Source organism: Taudactylus pleione, unplaced genomic scaffold (assembly GCF_031769625.1).
Source record: "Taudactylus pleione unplaced genomic scaffold, aTauple2 ptg000201l, whole genome shotgun sequence".
Taxonomy (NCBI): domain Eukaryota; kingdom Metazoa; phylum Chordata; class Amphibia; order Anura; family Myobatrachidae; genus Taudactylus; species Taudactylus pleione.
In genome coordinates, this window is record NW_028284603.1 from 34,294,690 (window position 1) to 34,318,996 (window position 24,307).

Sequence of the window (24,307 nt, forward strand, 5' to 3'; positions counted from 1 at the left end):
GAGAAAACTAACTACAGTATAGAGATTTAAACGGTTCAGTTCATGTACATAGAGCACTAAGAAAATATACTTAGAATAAAATCCTTTCAGTAGCAGGTGTTATCTCACACACTATGTGCTTTTTCTCACCAATTTCCTCACAGTATTGCAGTCATCACAACCAGATGATTAGCTACTGTAATTGTTGAGCTATAGTACATCACTGCTTTCCTTTTTTTCGCAGAAAGTCTCATATGCTTTTAGAGATACTGATGTGATACAGGGATATTAGGAAATTCCATATAATCTGCAAAAAGTATGGGGTCTATTCATTAAGCTTAGGAGAGAGATAAAGTGGATAGAGATAAAGCACTAACTAAGAGCATGACTATGTATTTGAAGGTCCTATAGCAGAAGTTTGCAAGGGCCCCTATGTACCACCCAATGGTGAAAAATGGATGTAACACATGTAACTTTGACAAAGAAGATAGGCCCCCTCAGCTCTGGGCCCCATAGCTGCTGCACCTCTTGCACCTATGGTAGCTATGCCTATGGCACTAATCCATCAGCTCCTAACTGTCCTTTTTTAAACACAGTCTGTAAATTGACAGTTATTATTATTATTTATTACCAGTCATTTATATAGTGCACAGATATTCCGCAGCACTGTACAGAGAATATTTGCCCATTCACATCAGTACCTGCCCAGGGGTGTATTTGTAATGGGTGCATGGTGTGCAGTGAACATGTGCCCCCGGGTCCAGCGGGGTCGTATTGCACACTCTGGACCAATACTTTCCAATACTTACCTCTCCAAAGCCCCATATTGGGTCTCCCAGCACCATTCAAATGCCGGAAAATGGCCAACGTGGCCTTTTTTTCCAGCATTTTGTGCATGCACTGTGAGGAGATCTCTGGGAAAATGGCAGTCGCACCACTTTCCCCAGCGATCTGCACATACGCAATAGACCTTGGGCACATTCTAGTGCCCAGAGTCTATTGATTCTGCAGTGGCCAGTCAGCTGCTGGTCACCAGAGTGAGAGGAGGGGGTCCGTAAAGGGGGATGCACATGGGCCTCTTCCTCACTAAAGATGCCACTGTCCCTGCCCGAGTGGATTTTGCAATCTTTTTTCCCTACCACATGTGCACACACATACATACACACTAGGGTTCATTTTTGATGGGAGCCAATTAACCTACCAGTATATTTTTTGGGTGTGGTAGGAAACCAGAGTACCTGGAGGAATCCCATGCTAGCACATGGAGAGTATATAAACTGCACACAGATAGGGCTGTGGTGGTAATCGAACACATTGCTGTGAGGCAGTAATGCTAACCATTACACCATCTGTGCTGCCCAGTTAGGAGCTGATTGTTTGGTACATTATCTCCATCCACTTTATCTCTCTTCAAAGCTTAGTGAAAAGACCCCCATGTCCAGTAAACTACATGTGCTATTAGATGGGAACAGTTACTTGTCTTTTGTACAATCAAATGACTGACATTGTAAGTTCTGGGTGAAGTGGCCAAGATTAGAAGTTTCCCATAGCAAACAATCAGCTCCTACTTATCACTGTATAGAATGTACTTGATAAATGCTAGCTTGAAGCGGAGTGGTTTTCATGGGCAACTTCTCCACTTGTCCACTTCCCCACTCTAGAAGATTTGATACATTTCTCCCATGGCCCTTTACTTGTATAGACTTCCAAGGAGGTTTGGTATATGTCTATCTCTGATCTGACTCATCTGAATTCAACATTGTCAAATTAAATATTGGATAGTTTGCAGCATCATTCATAATGCTATGTTCATCTTCAAATCAAGCCAATATTATTTTTAAGATGCTCCTCAAACTTTTATACTAAAAGTTGGCAGAACATGTGTGTGAATATAGTGGTCTAGAACAAATGGATGTGACAACCTGGGTAAGTGCTAAAATAAGATGTGTAGTAGAAATTAATATTAGAAGATTTCAATCTTTGGTAGAAGAGTACAGTAATACAAATTGGGACACTGGTCTTCCAGGATATAAAGAATCAAGGTTTCCCTTAAAATTGAATCAGAAAACCAAAACATATTAACTTTTCTCATAACAGCCCTGCATTGCATATATTTGGGCAATAAATGCAATAAAAAATTATGATATCCATTTCCAATAATCATTATAATTTATGTATAAAGTGTGCATAAAGAGTCTAAATTGTAGAAAAAAGTCAGTATTTTCAATAGCACTACCTAAAACGGACCTTGAAACAATGGCATATTTATGCCTGAGGGAGCCTGTGTGCAGCAGGGCCCCTCCTCTGAGCAGTGGGCGCATCCCTCAATAGCACATCTTACCTTGTTCACCAGAAAGTGGATTCCTCCTCCTCCGCAGTGCCATATTCCCAGTGACATCTTCAGGAAGATGGAGCATGTGCACAAGAGAGCAAAAGCTTTCACACAGAGTTAGAGTCTTTTCTTTCACATTGCGGTGACATTTTCCCAAAGATATCACTTTGAAGATGGCGCTGTGGAGGAAGAAAGAAAAGCTTGCTGTCACAAGGTAAGTATAATCTCAGTGCAGGGTGTGCAGTGTGTGGCACATAAGATTTAGCTGAAAATCAAGGGAAAGGAGGTAGAAGGCTGCATGAAGTTACCAAAACACCAACTTAGCATGCTTCAATGAGATAATGTAATACAGTAAATGCTCTACTTTATGATCAGCAACCTTTAGATCATTTACATTTTCCACAGCCTTGTGTTGGATTGTCAGTATAAGACTTTAAGGGGTAGATGTGCTAAACCTTGGAGAGTGAAAGTGGAGAAAGAAAAAGTACCAACTAATCAGCTCCTTCTGTCATTGATCCAAAACAGCCTGTAAAGTAACAGTTAGGAGCTGATTGGTTGGTACCTTATCTATCTCGACTTTATCACTCTCCAATGCATAGATCTCCCCAATAACACGTATTTTTGGCTGAAAATATTTTTGACAATTTTCCCAGCTTCTCCTCTTGTAAAATCAGTTTATCTACCCCTTGGCACTTTTCTTAGCTATACTCTATGGGTGAAATATCAATTTGAGCCCAACCTAAAGCCTATGGAGAGTTGCTGTAGATTGTTGAAATAGTTTCAATGTGTGAATATTGCTTTTAGCTTTTAATTTAAGAGAAGGAGCTTGAAGTAAAAAAATCAGTTTGTCTAGAGAGTCAACTTTTTAGGTGTTTTCTATCTTTATGTGGCTAGAGAGTAGATGATTTTGCTGACTCATGATGCAGACGGCTTTGTTAACATGTACAGAAAAGTGTGGCCCAGTGGTGACTTACCTACTCTCAATGGCTGCAGCAGTTCCAGTGTCGTCTTTTGGGTCCCAGTGGTTATTTGAGAGTGAATTCCAGTGCAGACCTCTGACAGAGCGGTGGTTCCAATGAGTATTATCCCTCTATCCCTACCTCTACCTCCAACTTGCCCTCTCATGCTTAACACTAATATCTTCTTAGTGCCTAACCCTAAGTCTCCTGTCCTGCAGTCTAACCCTAATGTTGAAATGATAATAGCATGTGAGTGCTATTATCATGTAGCATTAGGATAACCAAAACATAGACACCTTGGTGGCTTACCATATGTTTGCAAATATATGTAACTGAGATCTAAGCATTGGTATTATTATGTATGATGAGAATCTCATTTGCTGGATAATTCTGTGGTTTTGGTTGTCTAGTTTAGCCCATTCCTTACAATCACCTGTGATGGACCAATAAATTAATATCAGCAACTGACATTATGTGTACTACTAGCGTCAACATGTTGCCTGTTGACATTTTAACAATGCTGACATTGTGGTGTTGACATTATGAACCTACCTAAACCTAAATCTCCACCCTGAGCAAACATAATGAGCCTTTGGTGTTACAGTATTTGTTACATATACTGTATAGCACGCAAGGCACTGTAAGAAGGCAATAGAGGTTCTTTGTAAACTATACGGCAACATCTGAGTTGATTTACACAACAAAAAACAAATTAATTCCAAAGTGGGACTCAATTAGACTTGAAACCCCTAAGTTTGGGTGTGGTCATATTTCAGGAAACCAAGCCACACATTTCTATTAAAATATGTTTGTGAAGTCAAAATTATAAAATAAAAATAAGAAAAGCCATTAAACACTAGTGAAGTCCAACATTGCTCTGTGCATATGTGTTTTCTCTAAGAGTAACTGAAGTTCCTATTCTTCTAGCTTTAAATGTTAGCTATTGAGGCCGTACATTGGAGGGGAAGGGGCAATTGGATCAAGGAGAGAACTGACAAAAGTATGCTTTGAGTAAAAATAAAGGTGACATATAAAAGAAAAATTAGCCAATTGTATCAGTTTTCATATTTTGGAAATGAGAGCACAGATGATCCACAGGTGCAGTTGGGCATACAGGTTTTCTTTCCAGAGATAGATTCATACTCTGAGAAATATAATAGAAAGATAAAGATACAAAATAAGAGCAATGTTCAAGGTGACAAATATAGAGAGAATAAAAGAAAAGTGGAAACTTTTATGAAAGTACAAAAACGGTGAAGTTCACAGTCAATTTCATAAAAACAACTGGCATTATGAACACACTGTAGGTTAGCAATACACAAATATTTTTGGACAATTTCAGATTTTGTTCAGATGTTGCCAGTTTTAAGGCACTGTACATTTTCAATTAGTAAATCTTTGGATGAGGGCAAATTTTAGAAAAAATTACAATATCAGGAAGCTAGATGCTTAACTTCTGTAACCAGGAACAGAAATTAATTAATTCATATAGAAATTGTCATGAGTTGAGCTGTATATTTTTCCTTAAACAGGGTGAATTTTACATTTATTTATTCTTCTAAAATTACTGCAAGAATAATTATTTAGATTAGCTACTGAATTTTTGGGTTGGAGTAACAGTTTTTTTTAATTTATATTTGGGCAAATTACACATCTCTACTATTAACCACTCATGTTCTTGAGTTTTGAATAAACTTTTCTCCAGCTGGTAGTACTTAATGTATATGTGTGTAGATACTGTAGTCGTGTGGAATATTGTGTAGAATCATTGCTACCCTAAGAGCATGAAATAAATACTAAAGTTCAAGTGTAATAATGGGATATAAAAAGTAATATTGCCTACTAATCATGGTACAGTAAAATATGCCACATTTTCAGATTTTTTATCCATATGAGTTGCAGCTCCACTTGCTGTAATATTGAATAAATACTCAGTGTTCTTCTTATAAAGTTGCTGAAAATATGTTTAAATCAGTTACTGTACAGTTAATAAATCATCAGCAATCTCAACAAAGGTGTTTTAAATCCAAGTGAATTGTCTAGCATAAATTACTGATTCTATATTGCCTTTTTAAAATGTAAACAACTGCACATGGGTAGAATAATTCAAAATACAATTGCAATGTGACAGAACCAGTAATAAAATAGGGCAAATACAGAGTATCTAATATTCATCTAAAATTTTAATATATATACTTATTTATTAATGTTTGACTTATAACTATTTTTTCATTAAATCATATGTATGTGTTAAAATACAAGTTTAAGCAAGGGAAGAGCTAGCGATTATTTAATGGTTGTGCACTTATAATCTAATCTGGGTCATTACACAACCATTTAGAGGTCATTAATGAGAGTTATTTTATAGTTGTATTGAAATATTCTAAGGGACATGGTAAAAGTTACTGTCTGTAAATTTTTATGACCATTCCTAGCAAAACGTATTACTCTAAAGATTTATTCATGTAACAATGACTACAATAAAAGCCATGATAAAATAATTTGAAATTAAATTAATGCTTCTGAATATGAAATCTACAGTAGCTTGTAGAAGCTGGATTTTTAAAAGAATAAAGGCTTTTTAAATATCTAAATTATTAAATTGAAGTACTGGAGATGTACATTTTATCTAGAACAAAAAACACTGTATTTTAAAACATATATATGTTGAATGATCAGGGTGGTTGGTTCTAATAGTTTTTTTAATTTAAGTATCAGTTTCATAAAAATAAATTATTGAAGAATAGCAGTTTTTACTGACACATAACGTTATCAAAACCTTACTTAGTCTTTGTGTCATTAAAGTCATAATTGTAAATGTTGTATGCTAATGTAGCGAGGGTGTAAAAATTTAACTGGTCTTTTTTATCTGTTTATTAGTGAAAAGTTGTTTCAATTGCAGGAAGGACCTATGGTTTCATATAGTGTATGCCAAATTCTTACCAATTTTTACATGTCCAGTTAGTGAATCTGTGGCCAGTGTAGCCTCAGTTTCCTGTTCTTAGCTGAGACCAGTTGAACTCGGTGTGGTCTTCTGTTGCTGTAGTTCATCTAATTTATGGTTTGACATGCTGTCCATTTGACATACACCACAGCCTGATTACCAAGATCAGGCTTCTGCTTCCCAGTTCAGTAGCCACATCAATGGTTTTTGGGGGCTGGAATGCAAATGCTGGGAGTTGGGTGGATGCTTGGAAGAGCTTGCTCTGTGAAGCTTGGTTCTCCTCCTCTTATGGCCTTATAACGGATGTTCACTGATTAGTTGGTGTTAAGTTATTGTCAGGATGTGGCCTAGGATTGGCCGCTACTCACCTTTGTGCTGGCGTCCTTGGGCTTAAGTGTTCAGTCACTGGAAGTGGAGGTGAGTGGTGACTGAGTATTCTCCCCAGGGACTGCAGCCATGTTGGTCCATATCACCTGACTAGTCTCTCCCAATGGTAGTCCTGTGGTCACTCAGCTGATCCTCTGATCCATTTAAGTCTGACTCCAGAACAGAAAACTGCTGTTCAACTTTGCTGTTCCAGTGACTGTGTTACTCACCAGTGTGGCTCTGTGCTATTTCCTTCAGAGTGTTGCTTCAGCCTACTCACAGTTCTACAGTATTTCCTGCATTAGCTTATATGCTAATTTTTGTCTGAGACTTGAGCTCTCTCTCAGTTCTCCAGTCTTTTATATTACTTTTTCTGTGTATTTTGTAGGGTGCATCTCAGCCTCTATTGCAGCTTCTCTGTGGTACTGAGCTGTCAGGTTTCCTGATAATTACTACTTAGCTTTCAGCTGGACCTCTACCAAATCCCAGTACATGCCTGTGTCCACATTTCTCTGAGTTCCTCTGTGCAAATCTACACCAGGATCTCTACATTCTCAAGTTCATTTCCACTGTGCAATTATTCCATTCATTTCCAGTGTTCAAGTATTCCATTAATCACCAGTGTTCAAGCATTCTTAACTTCATCTCCAGTGTTCAAGTATTCCATTCATCACCAGTGTTCTAAGCATTCCATTCATTACCAGTGTTCAAGTTTTTAGTTCATCATTAGTGTTCAAGTATTTAGTTCATTTCCAGTGTTGAAGTATTCCATTTTTCACCAGTGTTCAAGTATTTATTTCAACTCATGTGTTCAAGTATTATATCAACTCCTATGTTCAAAGTGTTATCTAAACTCCCATGTTCAAGTAGTCACTTCATTTCTTGTGTTAAGATACTCATGCCAATATAGTCCCGGTCTTTCTGCTACTCCCAGGTACCTGTCCAGAGGGCCACAACCTCTGGTACAGCTTAACCCAAATCCTGATTGGAGGCATCACTGGTGAAGACCACCAAGTGGGTTAGACTCTGCACCTCTGGGCAGTTCTAGTGTTTGGCCACAATAGGGAGACCTAGTCATTAGCACTCGCTTAGTTGTTCCCTAGCCACCCTATCCCCCTGGCTTTTACCATCACCTGAGGATTTCCTGTATGGATCATGACAGTTATTATTTTTCCATCTGGATACCTGTGCTTAGTTCCTGTTGTTTCACTTGCTCTCACAGTTATTTTTCTGGAAACTAAGAAATCAACCCTGACTGTATTTCATTTACTTCTGCCTCTGTCCTTTATACAATAAATTTTTGGGGGCCAGTTTTAAACCAAGCAGGGCCCAGGGTTAAAATTTCCTTTGGTGCCCCCCATACAAATAAATGAACATATCTCAGTTTGAACATAACATATCAACCTCTGACCTTTGCTTTTTTAACACATATTGCATACTTTTTACTGCATTTTGCATTCATTTAATAATATTATACTAATTACTTAGTATTAGTAATTTTACTGACTACTCTATACCCTACACTACATCACTGAGACCTCTATTCCCTGCATTACATTACTGACCCTTCCATACTGGCCACTACTTTACAGATTCCATACTTTATTATTTTTATGTTTAAACATTGATTTTGTTGAAAGTACTATTAAATCTAAAAGGTTTAATTTTATTGACTGTTTACATTTTTATTCCTGTGAATGGGTGGGTAGAGGCCCCAGTACATTGCTTTGCCCAGGGCCTACAATGCTGTTAAAATAGCCCAGGTATGCAGCAGAGGGGAAGGCAATACAGGCCAGGCAAAAGGCAGGATAGACAGAAGGCAGCACCACAGAGCAGGGAGGAGGTAGTATAGAGCATGGGGAGGAAGTAAGTAGTTGGGGAAGTCAGTGTGGACCAGGGGGTGGGATGGAGAGGAGGAGAAGTAGTATGAAGCAGGGGAAGACAGTATGCACCAAGAGGCAGAATGGAGCAGAGGAGAGGCAATTGCTGCATGGAGACAGGGAAAGGTAGATCTACAGAGCAGGGTAAGAAGCAGTATAGAGCATGGGAAGGCAGTATGCAGGGGTGGATGGTAGCATTGACCAGGGGTTGGCATGGAGCAGAGGAAAGACAGCTGCTGCATGGACCAGGCAGGGTGGCAAAACAATGTGGAGAGTGAAGGGTTGGGCTAATAGAACCAACCAGGCTACAGTGCTCCTGGCAACATATCCACTGATAAAAGCCACCTTACATAATTTCTGAAGAGCTTGAAATCATGTGTCTTGCAGTAAGTCATAAATGTACCAATAGGTGAAATCATCTATCAGTGATATGTGATTCAGACAACTATAAAGGACTGCTATCACAGACCCCATTGAGATACTAGCAAACAAGCCCCTGTAAGTTGATTAAAATTAGTGAGAAAAAAGGCTAAATTAGTGCTTAAAGACAGCATCACATTAGTCACAACTATGAACTGCAAAAATGGGTAAAATGCATGAACGCTTGCATACACTTTAAATTATTTTTTGGTGTCTTTTTAAAATGTCTGATACAGTCTATAACCAGTCTGTATTACTAGTGGATTTTGTACTGTATAAATTAGGTGTGAAGTCAAACTTGTTTGGAGCCCCACCGGCAGAGCTCTCGCCAATGAGGCAGGCTATGCTAGGTTACTTACTACCTTGAAATCTCTGAGGTCTGTTAGACTTCCTGGTTGTTAGAGGGGGAAGGGGGCATGTCTGTTGCTGGGTTCTAGTGGTTATTAACTGGCATTAAACAGAGGCAGAGCTTAGCATGCCTCTTACAGATGGTGCTTGCTGGGTTATTAAAGCTGTGTACCCAGGCCACAGTGCTCTGAACAATAGACCTCTTAGTCCATCCCTTGAGCTGCCCCTGTCTGTTTTTGCCTTTAAGTACTTTGTTGGATACATGAAACTTGACCCTTGGAATGTATTTCAAAGTCTTCTGTTGGGATGTAGTACAATGGCTAACAATGTTGACACTTCATTGGCTACAGTTATGATGTCGACATTGTTAAAATGCAGGCAGGCAGGCAATGTGTTGACATTCTAAGTGTTGTCAGGTGAAATGTCAACAATGTATTGGGCTGCTGGCGGGAGTGCTAGGGTTAAGCTGCATGGGGAGGTAAGGGTTAGGCAATGTTCCTGTAATGCCATGGGCATTTTTTAGAAATACTACAATCCCCATGATGCCATTTGGTGACCAAAGATGCCATGCATAAAGAGTTAACTGAATGTGTGGCCAATTGACATCCGCATTGCGGAGCTACCTGTCCATTTCATTGCCAATGACTTCCGGATTTGCATTCCACAGCCCGGAAATATCAGTCACCTGTTCTTTTCACTGCCAATGACTTCCGGTTTTGCATTTCATGGCCCGGAAATACTAGTTTGATCATGGCGGTAGGATCAGTTTTCATGTCACGGCACACGGGCTTGCTGTTCAGCATCTATGTTGGTGACGACTTCCGCTTTCGGGCTCCGTGAACCAGATATAACATTATAGTTTTATCTCTAAAGCATTGTGTTTGCAACACAAAAACAGTAAATGGACTAATATGAATATGGGATCACTATGGACCAATACATTTATGTCAGGATTATGCACCGCACTTTGGTTTTTACTGATTGGGGAAAGAATATTATTTTTTAATGTTTTTATTAATTATTTATTTTTAATGGTTTTTTACATAATCATTGTGTATAGGATGTGGATATTTTAGATATTTCTGTATTTATTTAGGCACATATTCATCTGAGAGTCCACCATTAGGATCACAGGTGGATTCACTAATGAGCGTCATTAATTATGTGTTCATGTATGTAAGGAGCTTCAGTTCTCATTACTCCCATACACCTTGAGGAACGAATAGGATTCCGAAATGCATCAGTGGTGTTGGAGAAATTACTGCTGCCTGACTGGACCTAGGAGGGGACTTTACTGGATTGATCTGGGAGGAGATATACCCGGGATAACATCTAGGCCCACTCTGGCAAGCAGGAACCCTGAAGGGGGTCTTTGGTTTTATTTTTATTTTTTACTGTTCAGTACCTTTTGTTGCATGTTCAGTGTGTTGTTTCATTGTGAATAAATATCCTTAGTATCTCACACAATGGGAGTTCATTCTCTATAATTTATGTTTGAGGGTCTTTGGAGTATCGATCATAGTGGGACAAGTGATTTCCTTGAATAAACCTAGAAGACCTTCCAAAGATACCTTTACCTGTACTCATTTCACTTATTTGAAGTGAGTATACTTTTGTCGGAATATATCAGTCAGCATCGATTGTTTGAAGCTCTCTGAAGACCTCACTTGATGCTGTTACACAGTAGAACTATTTATGACATAATTTGATTAATTACTTATTTTTTTCAGACCAGCACTGGGTGGCCTTCCCCTATTTTTCTGTATATGTGTTGCTAGATTAAGAGTTGGTGACTCTTTGGGTTGGACCCCTGCTGCCGTTCTGTTAGCGCAAGTCACATACCAATTCTTCTTCTTCTTTTTAATTGTGTTGGGCTGCTGGTGGGAGTGCTAGGGTTAAGCTGCATGGGGAGGTAAGGGTTAGGCTGTGGAGGTATTTAGGGGTGGAGATTAGGGGAGAAATTCTCATGCAAACACTGGAGGATCAGAGGTCTGACCCGGAAAATCTCAGTCACTTGACCCCTGGAATCCATAAGATGCCACTGGATTCACTGCAGTCACCACTAATCTATACCTTTTTATTGCCACCACCCATCTTTCCCCTTTGCTCCCACAACCCATCTTTCTTCTGTAACCCCATTCATCCATCTTTCCCCTGTGCCCCCTGACCACACATATTTCCCCTGTTACTTTCACAAGCCATTTCCCTCTTTACCCTGCACCCTATCACACCCAGGGGTGTATTTATAATGGGTGCCGGCCCACCCCGCACCCATACTTTTTTTGTACTTACCTCTATGAAGTCCCATGTTGGCCAGAGTAGTGCTACACAAAATGCCTGGTAAATTGCAGCCGCGGCCATGTTCCCTGCGTTTTGCGCATGAGCAGTAGGGAAATTGCCTGAAAAATGGCACATGCACAGTAGACTCTGAGCACAGACTAGTGCCCAGAGTCTACTGCTGCTGTCAGTTTGCTGGCGGCTGCCAGGGAGAGGGGAATGCACACGGGTTCCCTCCTCTCTCAATAGGCCCCTGTTCCCAATCCCCTTTCTACTACTACGAGCCTCTTCAGCAATGTGGGTGACCCTGATGTGAGAACAATCTTCTGATTTTAATATTTTTTGCCCTATAACCTTTCTATCACTGGCAAAAACCCTGATGGTGGTTGAAAAAAGCCAGTTTTTAACAGCAAAGGCTTTGCCATGGAACTTACAATTATAAGTACTATGGGGTGTGGGACTATTACCACCATAATACCTATTCTGTTAACCAATTAAAAAAGCTTTATTCCTAGAATAAAGCATTTTTTATGTATACATTTTTCAATGTTTTTAAAAAAACTATATATTTTTAGACTTTTTAAAACAGTGGAATTGTAGTATTATTATTTTTTATTTTTTTGCTGGGACAGGTCAAAGTAGAGGATGGGGGCTTCTAACCAGTAACTTGCCTAGCACCCCACAAGGTGTTAATCTGACTCTGCAACAGATCCTACAGTATGTGTCTTAAAAAGACATGAAGAGTGCTTATGCTGACCTTCACAACCAAAGCAATGTTCGCATGCTGTTAAGGGAAGTCTGAAATTGTTTTAGAATCATTTTCTATGAAGGAGCAGGATCACTTGCATCAAATTATTCTATATAGTGTATCCCAGAGCAACTATTTATGCTTAGTTACAGTATTCTGGATTTGTCTGGTGTGAGTATATACCCAGTCTACACAGCAGAGTCACATGCTTGTTGCCAAAAGAAGTGATGAGTATGCTTAGGACTTTGTGTTGGAATAACAGTCAAGGTTAAATCAACTACTTTTATTATAACTACATATATACAGCTCCCTCTTGTGGTAAGCAGCATGCACAGCAGCCTATACCAATTGGTTCTGGGCCTTTTTCAGAGTTGGATGCAAACAGAGTAGCAAAATGCATCTGAAAAAAAAGTCACAAAGTCTGTAGTTGCAGATCCCTCCCCTTCACATACCTGGATCAGATGCAGCTGAAGTACAACTGGAGGCATGGTTTCACTGTAAAGCTGGGTACACACGTAAAGATTTTCTGTCCAACCATCCAACTAGTTGATTGGTTGGAATTAAAATCTGGTAATGTATGGAAGTGCATGATGATCAGCAATTTGCTCCTAAATGCCACAAAACAGATGAAAATGGTCGTTCAGACAAGTTTGTTAAATGTTTGATCTAAAAAATTTGTTCAAACAACAGTTTTTGTCCATTTTCCGGTGTTTGAGAGCAAATTGCTGATTGTCATTTGCTTTCACACATTACCAGATTTTCATTCCAACCAATCAACTAGTTGGATGGTTGGACAGAAAACCTTTACGTGTGTATGCACCTTATGGATTGAAAGTGCTATAAATAAATGCAATACACAAAGAAAACACAGTACATTTAATGGCCGGATACAGCAGATAAGAAGTGCCTAAGTGAATTGAAGCAGACGCAAATAGGGAATTTTATTTTTTATGATAACACATTTTTAAAATATGTTCCCCATGCAAAACTAGTGTGCACTGTAGTGGCTTTAAAAACACTGTTGCAGCAATTGTAGTGATTTTGTGTGTATTTTCAATCAGCCATCAACATCATCATTGTGCAAGTTATTCCAGGGTTACAGTACCCACAAGGCAGACTGCTCCAGGAGACTATGTTTGTGTCTTTTCACAGGCCATTTTAGTCACACTTCACTACTACATACCCATGGGTTTGGTAAAGGATACCAGCGCTTAGGATCCTGGCAGTCAGAATCCTGACACCGGCATCCCGATAGGGTTAGGGCACCCATCGGTAAGTATCCTAACCCTTCTCATAACCCTAAACCTAACCCTCCTTCCCCACAGCCTAAATCTAACCCTTCCCCCTTAGTGCCTAACCCTAACCCTCCCCCTAGTGCTTGACCTTACCGCCTAACCCTCCCCCTAATCACAGGATTGGGATGCTGGCTCCTGGATTCTGACTGGTGTCAAGTACTGGCATCTTGACAGCTGGGATTTAAAAAAACATCCCCATGCCCACACCATGCCTTTACATCATGTACATATCAGTATTAGTCAGTTGCTTTAAATAATATAGCAAGATTGCAGGAACATGAAAACAATGTTTAATGTTTAATGTAGTTTATTGAGATAGATTAACAAACTGACCATAGCATTTTACATTTAGAACAAAGTCTATACTACTGCATTTACCACTTACTGAATTTAGGTCACAAAAAAAAAGTGTGACCAAAAAAAAAGAAAAACATAAAAAACATATAGACACTTTCTTTGTTAATAAATATGCACTTAAACACATAGAATGGTATTTATAGACATATATAAAATTAATATCAAGTTAGTATTGTAGTTAAAAGGTGTCAGTAACAATGTACATAGTGAACTGCACATACAGCGGTTTACCCTGAATTAAAAAAATATAGGAATGTCGACATTTTGACCAACTTAAAATGTAGACAGCCAAATTGTTGACATTGATAATACTATATATGCATGTCTATATTTTGCATGTTGATATTTTGACCAAATCAAAATATAGATAGTCAATATGTCGACATTTACAGTATTTATTTATTAACAGTTTCTTATATAGCGCAGCATATTCCATTGCACTTTACAATTGGAAACATAAATAGAACAAAACTGGGTAATAACAGACAGATATATAGGTAGGAAGGCCCTGCTCATAAGCTTACAATCTATAGACAATAGACAATATATGTCACTGCATGTACTGTATCCTGCTGTCAAAATATAGGCAGGTGTACATACTGTACTTTGAATGCCGTTTATTTAGGCAAACTAAGCAGGGGTTTAGCACTACTGATTTGCACTACTATGACGTGCATTAGCTGCAGCGGCAAATTACGGCTGCAGCAATTACTGTATAGTGCTCTGTAACTACACATGCCAGCATGCCCTGCCACAGTTTGAGCAGGCCTTACTCACAGCACTACTTTGATGGGGTTTAGCGGCTGTGGCAATTACAGCCGGGATAATTAGTATATGCTGCTGTGGAACTACACATGCCAGCATGTCCTGTTACAATATTTAAATTTCAATTAGGGCAGTATCATTTGAGTTGCTAATTGCAATCAGTCTGACATGACAGACTATTTACTAGCCACCAAGAGTTTGAATTTTAGCTACTGTATGTCAACATTGTAACTGTACTTACATTTTGGTTGCCGACCTTATGCAATGCTACTTAAAGCATTTTAACCGTGCAGGTATTATAACTTTAAACATGCTGCTTAGCCGCTTTCTTGTAAGCACCACTCCTTATGATGTCTGCAAATTGGAACAGTGAGAGGTAACAACAGTGAAAAACTTTAGGACGTTTATTAAAACAGGTTTAGATACAAATAAGCAAAAAATATCAGAATCGGTTTATTTTTTCCTAATATGATTTGGAAATACAAGCACTTGTTTGGTTGTTACATTTCCTTGTCTGTTGGTAGTTATATTTCTTAAATATATCCCCAAAATATTTCATATACAGTATTTTTGCATCACAATGTCATCAACGTTTGAAATAATCAGGGGAAAAAAATTCACAAGTAGAGGATCTTGTGCAGGTTCCTATTAGCTGTGTTTGTAGTCCAGACCCTTAACCTTTGAATTAAGACTCAAAATATGTTTTCCAAGCTATTTAGCCTTCATCCCCATAATACACTCTTTGTAAACCCACTGTGTATTTCCAACTAATAAACTAGATTCTAATACTGTATAAATATTATATTGTCCCCACATTCCTATTATATTTATAATACCAATAATATCTAATATGCAGACAATATTACATTCATGAAAATCAAGTACATTATTTTAATTAACAGCTGTATCATCAGTCATAAAGCTAATTTGCAGACCTCATTTTGCGGACCAGAATGAAATGACTAAGAAGCCCATGTCTGTATATTCTTTAAGGGGTATATTTACTAAAGTGAGAGTTGTCAGAAGTGGAGATGTTGCCCATAGCAACCAATCAGATTCTACTTAACATTTAACTAGCACATTCTAGGAGATAATAGCTAGAGTCTGATTGGTTGCTATGGACAACATCTCCACTTCTAAAAACTCTCGCTTTAGTAAATTTACCCCTAGATCCTGGAACCTGTGAGTTTTTTTTTTTTTTTAAGAACAGGACCACTTAGTATTATGCTAGATGTGTTTTCTATGAGCCTGCTGCCCCCAGCAAGTTACATTAAGGTTACTAATATCTCAGCACACAATTTTATCAGCACATTATTTAGAAGCTCTGCTTTGTAACAATGTAACAGAACTCAACTTGAACTCTATAATGCTGGAAGAAATGTGCATATGCATATTGGTGCAGTGCGGCCGATGAATATAGAAGTGATATGAATAGAAATGATATAGCTTACTCATGCTAGCAGGATTTCTGTGTTCTCTACCAGCGGTAATGTAAGTTATTACTCTCATTAAATTAGACCACAAACAAGTCAACAATGATTCAGCAAAATGGTTTTGTTTGTATAGTACAAGAAACATTGATAGATCACCATTCAAACATTTATGGCTAAATGGATGAAGATTTTAACATTACTGCCTAATAAAACCCCCATACTGTGTGATTAAATAAGAGGGAAAGCAGTAAAAAGAGAAAGCATAATGATGGTAACATGTAGGTCAGTTACAATTTAATTGTCATTGCACTTCATTGCTAACATATCAATTCTCTGCTGCTTAGCTTAGCAGAAAAAAAGCCCGCTTAGCATGTACAGAGTCTCTTTATCAAGCCCTCACTTCCATCACTTGCTTCTGACTACTCTTTAAACAACCATACGTAGTCTTCCCACTTTAATAGGATAATGTTGCTGAAAGCACCTGCTGATTTGGTTCTTCCTAACATTCATTGCAACCGTGATCAGTAAATTTACTTCAGGCTAGAGACACCAGATGAAATTAGATTGTTTCATTATAGCTTCAGTGACTTACAGGATACAGCACTCTCTTATACTAATAACTGGCAGCAAAGTACAACATTAGCCACTAACCTAAAACAGTTCACTGCTTAGAATGTCTCCTCCTCATATTTGGCAATTTGACAAGAGATTTTAGACTACAGTACACTCATTAAAAAGAAAGTTCACTACTTCATGTCCAAATCAGGATTCCAATCAATACCATGCTTTGCAGAGAGCAATTTTATGTTACTATAAATAATGGTATTTGATATTAAAATTATAACATAAAAAAAATAACGTTAGAACTTGATAACTATATCAATGCATAATTCAAACTTACAGTTATCTACAGAGTGGAACCTGATAAAGTGTACATTATTGTATGAATGTTTATTTGTGAATGAACAGAACACCAACTCCTTACACCTGGCTTAAGCCCAGTACACATTGGCCAATTTTTTTGAATGATAAAAAAAACATTGTTGATCGATATATTGTTCAAATCGTCCAGTGTGTATACACTTAACGATGAACGATGCACTCTCCCATGGGTCCTTAATGATATCCCCAGTCATCTGTACATGCAGCTCAATCTGGGAATTATAACTATAAATAATGCACTGGTACTAATTAATTGGTCTTTATAAGATTTTAATAAATCTGTTATAGTAAAGAGTTTTGCTCTCTATTAATTGAACAGGCTTATTTAACTTTACCAAATATAGGTTTTATTAAGGATTAATATGTATCCAATCTTAAAAAAAATAAAAACAATAATCTCATGAGACAATAAAATCAAAATTACATAAAACCATATATAAAATACATACAGTATATGTAGGAAGGAGTTGAAAAGCTGTAAATGTGGCACATCCAGTTATTATTATAACACATCCAGTTATTATAATAAGTAGGAAATCTGCAGTGTATTTGTAATTCTTTTTCGTTAAACACCATGTAGCAATACGTTGCTAATTTCAAAGTAAATCTGGCAGGTCAATTAAATAGTTGGCAGCTGCTAGAAGCAAAGTCTGTATAGTACTGGCGTCTCAGTACATATATTGTGATTTCAACTGGTCAGAGAGTTGTGTAACATATAGTTTGTTACCTCTTATAGTATGCAGCCGAATAGGTCTGTGCACCCTTTATGGTAGTGAGTCCATTACAGTAGCAAGGCCACTCTGCAGGGAACCATATGTCGGGTGCTTCAATACCTGTAGAAAGCAATGGCTGGAGGCACTGAAAGTGCTCGTGGCAGTGTTCGGCTGCCACCATAAGCTGTTCCTTCTCGCTCTGTAATAACGGGCTCTCACGATGCATCACATCAATGACCGAAGCTGGGTAAGAAGCTGAAGGGGGAGGCAATTTCTCTCAAAGTAAATGTGTTTCATCCCATGGAATGCTGGGACTTTTTCAAGACTGAAGATCAGAGGCTCCAATACCTCCTTATATTCCCCCAAAGTCTAATTGAATCTATTGCGCCTGAATCCAACTTGTGCTACACCATTAGATTACTTTTTTGTTTGTTTTGTTTTTACCAAGAGTTAAACATCTGTTGTAATCCACAATTCATCATCTTGTATATATATAGTGAGATATATTATCTTACAAATATTTACATTTGTTTAAATATTCCTCTTATTAGAAACAACAATATTAAAAAGAATATTACAAATGTTTAGATAGAATAAAAAAATAAATACATATTTCAGGATAACAATATTTTCAAGCACACTTTTATTTAAACAAGCCTCCTGTTTTTCTTTTCAATAATTCGTTATATTATTATTTTTAAACCTATCCTCTATTTCTATTATCTATTTTCTAGCCCTCATTTATTGTCTTCATCTATGGTCTCTGTATTTCTATATTATTAATATTCATAAATAAATAAAAATCCTCTAAAAAGAGAAATGAACATAAAATAAAAATAAAGATAAATTAAAAGTAGAAATTAAATATAAATGTATTAAAAATGTATATATAGCGCGTTCTTGACATAATATAAAATTTGTATGATGCTCTAATAATATGGACCACCTAAGCTTTTCTGCCTCAAATGTATTTTAGAATATTGTATATTCCAAAGACCCATATATATAAGCCCACATTTATAAATATTATAATCTTCGTTGAGCTTATGCCCTTCATTGTTTTCTACAGTTGCTGATATTATACATCCAAAAGATATATTTTCCACTTATTCATAATCTAGTACACAAATCTACATTTACAAGTGGTAGAGCAACGTATATAACCCTAGTGTGCATCCACCTCACATACGACACGGCGACTGACATCCCTTGCATCCCATGTGATATGCCAGCACACAGAGTATTGCATATCATATAGTAGTATCTTAATATAACCATTTATATCCACTGCATTATCCATGTATACATGCACAATGCAGATGAGATGCGTTTCAACAAGGCTGTTGTGCCACTAAAACCCCATGTGACACATCATCCCACACAAACACTCATCCATGTTGTGCGACTGCACCACACGAACATGTGAACTACAAATGTGGGCTACCTACCAATCTGGGGATATCCTTAATGATGCCATGCTGCCGTATGGCCCCGCTCTCTCCCCTACTGTCATTCATCGTTGCCGGCATCAGCAAGTGTGTATGCACTGACAAGGTCACTTCTACGCACATCATCCAGTGTTTACGGTGCTTTAGCTTGCTACAGTACAAAAGACCTCTACATTATCTTAAAATGTTCCCTGGTACATAAAATGCTGCAATCTATATCATGGTCCAATACTAAGACCAGATCTGTGTTGAAATAAATAGTATTCACAGCTGTTTCCAATATGTCTAGTCTGCAATGCCCCCTCCCCACCACACACACTTACTCACATACTTTAGCCCTAATTAAAAAGAGAATACAAAATATGGATAATTGTACAAGTCTCTTAACTGTCGCAAAATATTTTTAAATACTAACATTGACAAAACATTTTTATGTATCTTCCTTAGCTTTCACTTACTGTATTTCACCATTTGCTCCTACAGAAATTGAACGGTATAAAAACAAAAAATGTGACTTACAGTACAAAACATTGCAGAACATGGACAAGGTTTATAAACATTGCCACATAAGCAGTCATAAGACTCAAATAAGCAGCAGGATGGCAGAGCCCAAAGGTTTGATACCATTGTTGGCAGTGAGGAGAAATCAGGGAAGGAAAAGCACAAGAGGGAAAAGGGCCCTGCTCGTGAGAGCTTAAAGTCTAAAGTGTAAACCCTATTTCTTTCTTATTACCTTATATTTGAAAATTATAGTAGTGAATTAGCTTCTAAGTAAATGTATGTGATGCTCTACCACTGAAATTAATTCCACACTGTTATTAAATGTCTTCCTGAATCATATTCAACACAATGTTTAAGCAGAAGAGCGATTATCGGTGGTCTGCACATGCTACTGAGCTGCACTGCGCATGCATCAAGTTTCTTTACCAAAGTCGCTTGCAGTGAGGATTTATTAGCAAAATGATTGATAGGCAGACTCCGTTTGTGGACGGCAATGGGGGGTGATGACTCAAACACAGATGTGTCGCGATCATTTTCAGCACAACCATATGGATAATCAGAACTCCGATAATCGACTGATCTGCATCCATTGCTGCATCTTTTGTACACAGTCGCTGAGATTTACAAAGTCACCGGTGGGTGTCTCAATACAAATCCCGGCGGCTCCGACATTTGCATATTTCCGCACATCCACAATGTATAATTTTGCAGCTGTGGCAGCATTAGCTTACATCTCTTATTCAGGACCCTCTGTCCATCATTTGAAAAAAGGGTTTTGGACTAATTTAATTTATAATTACATTTCCAATATTTTTGGACTGTTTACTACATCAATTATAATGTAACAAATGAATACAACTTCCATTATTTACACAGCAGAGCTCTTTCTATGTTTTTCCCAGTAAGCCAGTAAGAATATCTACACTTTATTTTACTCCAGTCCATTTACTTACTGCATTTGCACAGCTGTTGAATTTGAACATACAGATGTGTTCTAATATACTGTTTCTCAAGTTGTAGCAAATAGCTCCTCTTTGTGCACCAGGTCCCGTGCAACTCGGCCATACCAAGCATCATTCTCAATCAAAATCTGCAGCTTAAATAAAACATTTGGAGCAACAAAACTACTGTGCTAGATTGCCTTGATCAATTTAATGTGCGACATTTGAATATCTGTCTGCAACAAAGTCTGAATTTGTATACAGGTGCTACAATGCAGTGCCCACGATGTGTTCCATTGTGCTTCATCTGCCACTTCACGTTCCAGCATCTGTAGTACACTGTGAGTGGTGTTCACTGCATCTGCGAATGCAACTAAGATGCAAAATGTAAATAAAAACACAGAGCGTCTCATTCGCAACAGGCATCTCATATCTTGTGGGCCTGATTCAGAGAATTACGATAATGCCATCATTGTATTTTGTATACAAAGGATATCAGAATGAGAATCACCTTTATTGCCAAGTATAAACACATTTACAAGGAATTTGACTCCGGTAACTGCTAACCAAGTTGAACACTTCAATCATACATTCACAATATACAAAAAAACCATAATTAAAAATTTGGACAATAAAACATATAGGATAAAATAGTTGCACTATAACAACTTACATCTAGTTAAGGATTAAGTGACAAAATTGCCTGCGGGAAGAAACCCTTTAAAAGTCTGGAGGTCTTAACCAGGCATGATCTGTACTGCCTGCCTGATGAAAGCAGTCAAAACAGGTCATGACCCGGATGGGCCTCGTCCGCCACAATATTTCTGGACCATTTCCTAACCCTAGACAGGTATAATTATTGAATAGGAGGAAGATCAACTCCTATAATCCTTTCTGCAATCCTGACCACTCTCTGTAGTCTAGCCTTGTCACGTTCGCTAGCTGCCCCAAACCACACAATTATTGAGGTGCATATGACAGACTCAAATATTGCTAAATAGAAGAGAATCAACAATTCCTTTGGGAGGTCAAATTTCCTGAGCTGGCATAGGAAATACAGCCACGATGCACCCTCTTCATGATACCATCAACGTTCTTTTCCCATTTTAAGTCTCTAGAAATAATAGAGCCCAAGAATTTAAAGGAGCCCACCACTGAAACAGCAGCATTGGCTAAGATCAGAGGAGATGCACTGCTTTTTAAAGTCAATGATCATTTCAGCTGTCTTAAAAGGATTTAACTCTAAGTTATTCTGGCTGCACCACTGCGCAAACCGATCCACTTCTCTTCTATAGGCGGACTCATCCCCTCCTTTTATCATACCAATGACCATTGTATCATCTGCAAACATCAAAAGTTTGACAGATGGATCCCCAGAGGTGCAATCATTTGTATACAGAGAAAAAAGCAACAGGGAGAGAACACAACCTTGAGGAGCCCCAATGCTAATCCTCCATACACTTTTGACAATATTCTAATGTCACAGGCACAGGAATTTGTTTTGAGATGCCCACAGGTGCCATTGCAAATCCAAACAACTGTGTACTAAACACACAAGTTAATACACATGTAACACCCCACTGGTTACTAGTTTCAGTTTTATGTAATGTAATGTGTCCTTACCCGGTCAACTTGCCTCCTAGCCCTTTCAAACACTCCAGGTTAGTGGCAATAAAGATACAGGTAATAGAATTTTCCTCCTCACGTTTGAACAACAGTGTGCATTTATCCACAATTAACAAACTCACAAAAGGAGCCAGTTTGTACAATAAGTGGACAAATCAACAATTTAAAATACAGTAAGATACATACATAGGGCAACAGTAAATACACTCTGATCCTGAAGTAATATTTATTAACCTGGAATACAGGAACACCAGGTCAACCTTGCATTCTCTTCAGACTGTAGAGAAAGGGGTTAGGACATATTTTCAAAACATCATATAATAATCACAAATGCATCAGTTACAAATGAAATACACTAACTCAAAGTAGGTTATGTGCACAATAAATTACACAGATTTACTGCATGCAAGTAATTGTTTTATGGACTCTCAATTCTTTTAAAGTCTGGCCAGTACCCCTTTCGTGCACATTTGAATTGATGGTGGTTTTAATGCTATAGTTCCCTGATATGTGGTGATGGTTGTGAATGCTGCACTGACACTGTCAAGTTGCAGCCTAGGATCGGCCATTACTCACCTCAGCTCTGGCTTCCCCTGACTTCTCGAGTGGTGAGACAACGAGTGACGTGCTAAGGATTATACCTGGGGTCTGCTAGGACTTCCATGTGCCTACTCCGTGATTTGGTTCCTGTGGTTACTGCCGTGGATGCAGCCATGACAGTCTACATCACCTGATTAGCCCTTTACCCAATGGTAGCATTAGTTGCTGTCAGCTGACACTATCCTCCAATGGACTGCTACCTTAGGGAATATAGCCGGGCTCCAGAAAACAGGAAGTTGCCTGTACAACATTGTCACTTCCAGTGTATACTAGCTGTTGCAGTGTTCCAGGTTCCAAGCTCCTTTCTTCCAGCAATACTGTCCTAGTATGTACCCACAGTGTGGGTGTGTACTCAGTACATTACCTGAGTACTATCTCCTAGTGTCATCCTCCTGAGCCAGTTCTGCATCTGGGACCACAGTGTATGTACTCAGTACATCATCCAAGTACAACCTCCTAATGTCATCCTCCTGTGCCAGTTCTGCATCTGGAACCACAGTGTATGTACTCAGTATTTTAATAGAAAAATGGTGTCACAGGCGCTCACTTAGATGGGGGTTCGGGAGGTTAGCAGCAAGACTTAACTGAAGAAAATCCCTTATTCTTCTAGGACAATGTTTGAAAGAGGGGCATATGTAAACATATGCAGAAGGTCTGCACTTAAAACTCACTCTCTGTATGTGGTGAACTGCTGTGTTTAGTTCAAAAGTGGACAAAGGGCCTGATTCAGACCCACTCGCGAGCGGCTGTCCGCTCGCAAGTGGGTCGATGTTATGCACTGAGCATGCGCACGACGGAGGGAGCTCCGTCGTGCGCATGCGCCAGACGCGACGAGCGAAGGAAAGTCCTTCGCTCGTTGTGTCCGATCAAAGGGGGCGTGCTGTCAATGTTGATTGACAGCACGCCCCCTTTGGTGGGCGTGCCGGGGGCGTGCCTCCCTGACGGAGGCGTTCCCACGGGAACGCCTCCCGTCAGAAGCCGGCCCACTGACATCACTAGTGATGTCAGTGGGAGTGATTTTGGCTCTGATAGAGCCAAAATCACTCCGGAGCTTGCGGTTGAAAACCTCAACCGCAGGCTCCGGCTCGCAATTTCGATGGTCGCGATGGTCTCGACCATCGCAGCCATCAAAAAGCACGCTCGTATAGCCTGTGGGTGGTGACCCACAGCTATACGAGCGTCCAGGAGGACGCTCCATGAAAATGGAGCCCGGCCCTCATTCAGAGCGTGCGCTCTGCTCAGAGCGTACGGCTCTGAATGAGGGCCAAAGAGAGTGAAAAAATATGTGTGTGCATGCCCAGTGATGCTGGATGAAATGCAACAAAGGAATAAATGATACTGCGCTCAGCTGATATGTGTACCCTTTAAGACCAGATAAACTAATTACAAATGGTGTGAGTATTGGCTGATGAAGAATACACCTAGGGAGAAGG